An 8,448-nucleotide genomic window follows, 5' to 3' on the forward strand; every position below is an offset into this window, starting at 1 on the left:
AGCACTGGGTGAGAAGGCCTAGCTTTTAAGCTATGTCTGGAACATGGCCGCCATCTTCAAAGCTGTCTTGAATCAAGGGCAAGTTTTTCCAATGGGAAGGTAGACATGTAGCATATCAAAGAAATAAAAGGGTATCTTGTGACTTTTGATTCACCTTTATTTGGGTTTGAAATTTTTCTAAATAATATTCAATCACTTTTATTTTAAAAATATTTATATATAGATGGTTATAGGCTCTTTAAGAACACTTCCTAAAGTACAATACAAACAGACAGACACACACACACACTCCATTCACACACTCTCTCACTGTACCCTACTCTAAGATTATAATCCAAACCAGCAGATTAAAGACTCATTTCCGATATTATCTTCTACCTTCTACCAATGAGGGTGCAAGCCTTTCTGATTTAGCCCCCACCCTACCCGCATCCGATCAACACGTCATCAAAATCATCACAGAAAAAAACACAGCTGCAGGGGAAAACAACAGCATTGTCCAGCTCCACAGCTCACCGGGATTCTTAATGTCTACTTGCCAGTTTTGATCGGCTCGACTGGAATTATGAATGAAGGCATGTTGCTGGAGCTGCAAGCCCCCGGAGATCCACTTCAAGGGCCCTCTGATGCCCAGAAGCTGCACGGGCCCTGTGAATCATGAATGAAAAGCACCATGGAGTTATATTTATAACTCAGGCCTGAGCTCTTTGTTTGTCAGATTGAAGCTGCGGCTGTTTGGAGTGTGGCTGTGTCCCGTAAACAGGATTATTGAGCCTCCTGACCTGGGGAGGTTGAAACTGCCTCCAGCCTGTTGTCTATAAGAAAAGAAAGGGGCTTCAGCTATATGGGATTTTGCAGGTTGCAGACTAATGGAAGAGATGTGTAGTTGTATTCTTCCAGGTGTTGTTTCTTGCTGCAACGGAATGCATTATTATAACTCAGTCATGAAAATTAAAAAGGACATTTGGAAACCTAATTGATACATGATAAAAAAAGAATTCTATATTAACATAACTCTAAACAGCTTTATATGCAAATCCATTTGATTATCATCACAATTGTGCAATCTCCTAGATCTAATTTTTTGTAATGAACTTTTTATGTAAATATGTTCACATATTTCATAATAATGTAACATTTCTTGATGCTGGACACACTAAAGTAACTGAACAATAAGCTAACAGACTCCTACAGTAATATAGAGAGATAGGTCTTTACTGAAGGAGTCACTGTAAAGCTACAGCATGCAAGTAAAAGAATGTGCTTTCTAAATACCCATAAAATAATTCAAATATTTATGTTCAGAGCTTAAAAGGTACGTGAAATCAGAATGATGATATGAAATAAGAAAATACATTATATACTAGGTGTATAAATAAGTATAATATTTAATATTACATACAATTATGTAGTAATTGTAAAGTAATTTTAAATATTCTCCAACTCTTTTGTCATTATATGGTAGCTGTTGTGTATTACTAAAAATGACTATTGTCATTTCATTTAACACAAATAAATCTAAATTTTAAGGAGTTTGAAAATGGCAAGGAAGAACAATTTATTGGTTATGGCATTGCATTATTAGTTCCATCATAAAAAAATGTACAGGAAATGCACAGGGATCAATTTGTTCAGTTTCTGAGAATAATAGCTCTATCAAAAAAAAGTATGAGTTTTGTTTTGACGATCTAAAGATAGTGATTTCAGTGTTAGCGATCATGAACACAGCATATTAATACTAAATTTTTTAGGTCATTTATAAAAATAATTACAACAAGATTAACAACAAAATATGACAAAAGAGCAGGATAATGTTTGACTGTTTAATTATACTTTACAGAAAAATACTTTAAATCATATTTGTACACTTAATATTATAATTTATTATGAATGAAATGCAATTGATCATAGTTATTTATCAAACTATACAACTTACGTAGCATCTAGAATGAAAATTAGAATGAAAACTGGTGGTTCTGTAATTGCAAATGCTAAAATGGTTGCAGCGTAACCTTAGCGCATTAGCTCCACTCATCTTTTACGTGAGAGTCAGGTCTTGGGAAACTGTGAATCCTTTAAAGCTTTTAAAGCTCTTGATGTCACTGACAGGTCTTGTAGGTGAGTATGCTAATCACCCATTAGCCTGTGGCATAGTTAGACTTCACCCTGAGATCCTGGGGTCAAAATAAGAAAAATAAGACTCACATTAAAAGGGTTATTGTTATTATTATGTTTATTTTACAACTGTCAATGTAAAAACTGCTTCAAAGCAAAAACATGGATAAACACACAGTCTCCCATTATGAAATTTTATATTATATAATATACATTTAAGAGTGGTGTGGTCTAAAGTTTATTACAGCTTTCAAGTTGTAACTGTGAAAATATATCCTACATTTCTACACATATGCTTTTTTTAGTTTTGCTAAAAGCACTTTGCTGATGACCTGTTATTGATGTATGTTCTCCCAGTGTCTGCATGGCTTTCCTCCAGGTGCTCCGGTTTCCTCCTGAATTCCAAAAACACATGCCAGTCGGTGGAATCACTTCAGTGTGTCCTGAGGTGTGAACGTGTGATGCCTTGTGATGGACTGTGTATTCCTGTCTTGATTATGAATAGGCTCTGGACCCAATGCGAAACTGAATAAGATAAAACAGTTGCAGAAAATTAATGGAAGAATGAAAGCTACAATATAAATCAATATAACTACAGCATAAATTACCTGTTATATGACATTATACAGAATAAAAATAGTCTAAGCTGAATGCACACATGCTTTACTAGATATGGGCCAGTTTTTATTATAATTTCATTGCAATCTCATTTTTTACCATTGACCATCACAAGAAATGGGGACTCAGAGTGAGCCTAACATATGACCCCTCTCATTATTTACTAAATATTCAGTGGGTAACATCACTGCCCTCCATATGGCAGTGTGGAATCCAATTCCCAACTTGAACTAGAACACCATGTGATACCAATAAGAATTCTTAGGCTAGACTAATAATGATTTAGCAGTGGCACAAATGATAAACAAATATTAGCTTCCAACTAAGACACAATGGTGTGATAATAGGCCTATAGTTCAGGAAGATAATCCTACTAGACGACTCAGCGTGGTGCAGGGATTCTGTTTGAAGGTTGCTAGAAATAGAGCTAAAATGTCTGGAGCGGCTAACATCAAAGCAATCTGTTTGTTTCTCAGTCTCGGTAGCAAGCATTACACAGACATCAGTCACTTGCATCCAGGCAGGTGGAGTCTGGCTTTATGGCTAGGGTCAGTAACCTTTGGCTAATGCACTTTACCGGACAGCAACACTGCTAATTTTGTGTGTGACTGAAAGTGCTCTCACTATATAACCACGCTAGCTAGGAAAAGCTAGGGAAAGCTAGGGAAAGTCATTCTTCTCTCTCTTTTATTCACATATAAACCTCCAGATTTCATCAAACAAACATAAGACTTTAGTGTATTAAAATTATAAAAATATAACATAATAGTATTTCTGTGTTATGTAATATCACTAGTATTTATGTATATCTATATTCTATCTATGAAGATATTTTATTCTGAGGTGTTATTAGTTAGAATTCACATTACCTTCTGGCCATTAATCACAATTGATTAATATTTCAGAGGTAAAAATGAAAGAAACATCCACAGGTATTTGTGCCTATCCTCCCACCAACGGCAGACAACTCCGTGCTATGGGTGTGAAAAGATGTGGAGCTGTCAAGAAGCCCATGCTAAGAAAAATGCAAATAAACACAAAAGAATATTTACAAACAAAAAAGCTCCGTTCAGTGATCTAGTTAACTTTAATACTGCACAAATAATGTACAAAGCACAATACAATTTACTTCCCAGCTGTGTTCAGAAGTTGTTTGAAATTAATAATGTTTGTGCATTAAGGGGGTTAATTTGTGGAATAGTTTTGATAAGGAACTAAAAATGTGTAGCTCACTTGGCAAGTTTAAAAAATTGTTTTAAAAAATAAGGTGGTAAGCATTTATAAAACCAAGGAATGATTATTGTAAAACAAATTGGAATGTTTTCTTTCCGTGGTGGTTTTGTATCATCTAAGTATAGAAGTAAAATGAATGTTAATTAGCATTAAAGTAAAAAGGGTCATGTCTAATATTGGTTACCATTATTGTTGTCTTCTTTTTAGGTAGTTATTATTATTGTTATTTTTTAAAATACTGTATTCATTTTAACTCAAAAAGTGTCCGTAGGTGTGAGTGAATGTGTGTGTGTGTGTGTCTGCGTTGCCCTGTGAAGAACTGGCGCCCCCTCCAGGGTGTATTCCTGCCTTGCGCACAATGATTCCAGGTAGGCTCTGGACCCACCGCAACCCTGAATTGGATAGCGGTTACAGATAATGAATGAATTAATGAATGTATTCATTTTAGGCGGCATAGTGCTGCAGCAGGTAGTGTCGCAGTCACAGAGCTCCAGGGACCTGGAGGCAGAGGGTTTGAGTCCCGCTCCGGGTGACTGCCTGTGAGGAGTTGGTGTGTTCTCCCTGTGTCTGTGTGGGTTTCCTCCGGGTGACTGTCTGTGAGGAGTGTGGTGTGTTCACCCCATGTCCGCGTGAGTTTCCTCCGGGTGCTCCAGTTTCCTCCCACAGTCCAAAAACACACGTTGGTAGGTGGAATAGTGATTCAAAAGTGTCCGTAGGTGTGAATGTGTGAGTGACTGTGTGTGTGTGTGTGTGTGTGTGTGTGTGTGTGTGTGTGTGTGTTGCCCCGTGAAGTACTGGTGCCCCCTCCAGGGTGTTTTCCCGCCTTGCGCCCAATCCCAGGTAGGCTCTGGACCCACCGCGACCCTGAACTGGATAAGTTACAGATAATGAATGAATGAATGTATTCATTTTGAAAACCAAAATAAACACCAAAATTAAATAAAAAACTAACAGTGTTCTAAACCCATAAATACTGCATTTAGAGATTAAAAGAATGTTAGGTTGTCTATAATTAGCCCATGCAACACCCGGGATAATTCTTACAAATTCACAGGTGTGACATAGGGACAGATGTGAAATGACTATAAATGGTGTGATAGCATCTCTGCTCTAAGCATGCGAGGGACAAAAACAGAGTCTCAAGAGCCAAACAGCCGACTCTGAGGAATAAACAGATAAACTAAACTTAATCAGTCTCTGCAAAGCCTGTGCAAATAGCCACATTACATAAGCCTGAAGCGCTAGTGGGCACGCTTACAAAAAAGAAAAAAAGAAAACAAAAATCAGGAAAAAAAACCTACTCAGATCAGAGGATTTATTCTCTCTACCCTCCCAATCATTGCTCCATCTGGACAGCAGGATTCTAGCTCCTACTTCCAGTCTTATAGCCAGAGCTTGTGTACATACAGCAGGTTTGTTAGCAGGGTGCACTGAAAAGGCCTCCAAGGGCCAGATGGCTACCTAGGTAAGAAAGAGCCAATCACAATACATTTCACTCTACTAATATACTATATGACCATAGCACATGCTTGTAGTCACCTGCTCTCTCTCTCTCTCTCTGATTATTTTATGAATTAAGTTAAATTAAAACAAGAGAGTGTATGTTCCCCTATGCTGCAGCCACAGCCTATACTTTTCAAAGATGGCTTAATGCTAGGTGTAGGACATGAATGCTAGGGCGCAGACCTCCCTGGTCCCCATCATTAAATGAACATTGCATAACATTTTAACTAAAACTACAACTTCAAAATCATTGTGATACTCCAATGACCTGTAATAGGGAGAACGTAGTTTCTGTTGTTGATACTCCAGGCTCAGAACTGCAGAAATTGCACTATGTACCTTTTGAGGAAGGTAGGATACTATGATACTGTCACCCTCCCTCCCACCCTCCTTGATTTCAATACTGTGTTTCCATTGGCTGCTCTGCTGCACTGTGTGACATTTCTTGTGCCCTTTGATGGCAGAAGCACAGCCAATCAAAAACCTTTGCTGAGAGAAAACACACATGTAGCAACATAAATTTAACCAATCACCAATCCTCACATCAGATGCCTCAGGGCACTTAGTTTAAGACGTGTCAGTTAATGGTGGAGGAAAGACCTGAGGGTTAATGGTGATGAATCAGAGCATGGGATTCCAGCAGCCTCCAAATTCAATCTGTCCGAAAGGAGAACTTTGGTATAAAATCTGCAGGTCAAAGAGCTCGGTCCGCGCGCACACACACACACACATATACACACACACACACATGAAGAAAGCCCAGATTTGTATATAATGTTAGATACAGTATGAGATACAGTTAGATCCAACAATTTACAGCATACTAGAAATCCCTAATATTTTATTATTAGTGTTTTTGATAATATATCTGAATTTGTCCATAATATAATGTAATATACCTCATATTTAAGCAGATTAGAGCTGCAATTTATGATAGATGCAGATGTCAGTTAAAGGAAAACTATGTAATATATTTTAATTTAAAAATCCAGCTTTAAAATGGCTACTCTGGGATGAACACTGCAGAAACTGCATTATGTAACTTATGGAAGAGGATAGGAACAGTGCTATAAAAATCAACTACATTAGGCAGGTCTTACCCAGTGTTCCTTTAAAAATGACTGATATTCATAGAGCTTTGGTGTCCTGCAGTCTATGTTAAATTGTATTGGGATGGCTGCTGAAATGGATCCCCACCTATAATATTATTTCACCAGCCACCACTAATATTGGAACTGTGAGGATTCGGTGGCAGTCAGCCATGAGAGCATTATGAGGTTAGATTGTGAGGTTGGAGGATTACATGGGGATAAAAACCACTCAGCTCATTTTATATGGTGGATGGAACATCCAATACTCCACTGTTTCAATTATACCACGTTAGCCCACGCATGGCATTGAGCAATATGAACTTCCATAGCTCCATCCTGTCCCATTTCATGCAGTTTTTTGGGGGATTATACAAACTGTTTGCACAGCTGAACATCAGTAGTCCACCATATGTGCACTTTAAAGTAGCCATTTTAACTCATTAGAAGTGTCATACGTCTTTACACACACACACTGTATGTACTCTATATTAAAGCATAAAAAGTGGAGCCCACTTTTAAAGTCTGTAATACAACTTCATAAGTTATTCACGACGAGCCACACATGATGGAGCGTTCCTGACTTTTGTTGTGAGTAATTGAATATACAATGGTTTGCTTGCTTTATTCAAGCTTCTGTTATACAACGTTTTTAGAAAAAAAAGGGTTTTATCAAAAATTCATGAGTTACTTATGTGCTTCCAGGCTGTGCGTATTATGTGACGTATATTAGTGCACAGCCATTTCCTTTCCTCGAGTCTGTTATTATCCTCTAACCCTATTATCCTTAACCTCATACCAATAACTGGTGGCCTGTGGAACACATCTCGGCAACATCAGTTTGACAAGTGTGAAGCATTTTAATGGGAGGTGCTATCAGTGCTGTCACAGTTGTATCTGCACTCGCTGACATTTATGGCATATATATATTTTACATACATTACCCAAGAGCCTCCGGCGCTAAGCATAAAATCTAATCAGCTTTTGTAAACACACCTTTGTAGACTCTTAATTTTTTTAAAATTCTTCCACATTTAAAACTTACAGTTACACGTGTGTCCTCCAAACAAAACCTGTCCATGTGGCTTCAACTCGTGGGTTTTCCATCCATCGAATTTTTGAGAAGTATTCAAAAGCGCATAAAAAACTGAACGGGGAAAAAAAAACACCCAAAGACAAATCCCACCCAAATACCAAAATGTTTTTACGCAAAAGCGTGGTAAATTTTTTCTCCGAATAAACAATGACGCTTTAGCTGGTTCAGACCAACTGCGCATGCGACACAGCACGCGCCGGAGCCCCAGACTGACCCCAAGACCATGGGCTTTTAACAGACTCCCCCTCCACCACCTCACCCCACTCTCCTTCCTCGTCTGTCCTCTCCATGCTTTAGGACACCCACTTGCTTTATCCTCAAAACATTAAGAACGTGCTATGCTACGGAAATGACACATATGCTCCAACAAATAAATTAATGAATTCATTGTCTGTAACCGCTTATCCGGTTCAGGGTCACGGTGGGTCTGGGGTCTAGCCGGAATCATTGGGCACAAGGCAGGAACACAACTTGGAGAGGGCGCCAGTCCTTCGCAGGGCAACACACACAGTATTCTGATAAAAGAAAAACCTACTCAGATATCTCTCATTTCCCTCATTTTGATGCCGCTCCTGATCACAAGAGCCAACGTCATCTGAAGTTCATTTGCAAAAACACGACTCATTTACTTCTTCCAATATATCTTTATTGCACATAACATTTGCGAGCGTTTTGGATGGAAATGCAACTACTGACATCCTGTTCCTTTCCTAAGAGACACTTACATTACACATTACACCAGATACTACCCACACACAACTCAGCTGCCTTGCCACTGCAGCATCTTTTGAATTT

General features: G+C 38.3%; 1 long non-coding RNA gene across 1 annotated transcript; it reads right to left on the reverse strand.

Annotated features, from left to right (window-relative positions):
- Nucleotides 1–1,942: 1,942 nt before the first annotated feature.
- On the reverse strand, nucleotides 1,943–7,857 carry LOC136690657 (uncharacterized). Its single transcript, XR_010801741.1, has 4 exons — nucleotides 7,603–7,857; nucleotides 3,603–3,748; nucleotides 2,448–2,640; nucleotides 1,943–2,174 (listed from the first exon to the last, which is right to left on the reverse strand). It is a non-coding gene; the product is annotated as an uncharacterized lncRNA (long non-coding RNA).
- Between the last annotated feature and the right edge of the window lie 591 nt (nucleotides 7,858–8,448).

This window comes from Hoplias malabaricus, chromosome 3, assembly GCF_029633855.1.
Source record: "Hoplias malabaricus isolate fHopMal1 chromosome 3, fHopMal1.hap1, whole genome shotgun sequence".
Taxonomy (NCBI): Eukaryota; Metazoa; Chordata; class Actinopteri; order Characiformes; family Erythrinidae; genus Hoplias; species Hoplias malabaricus.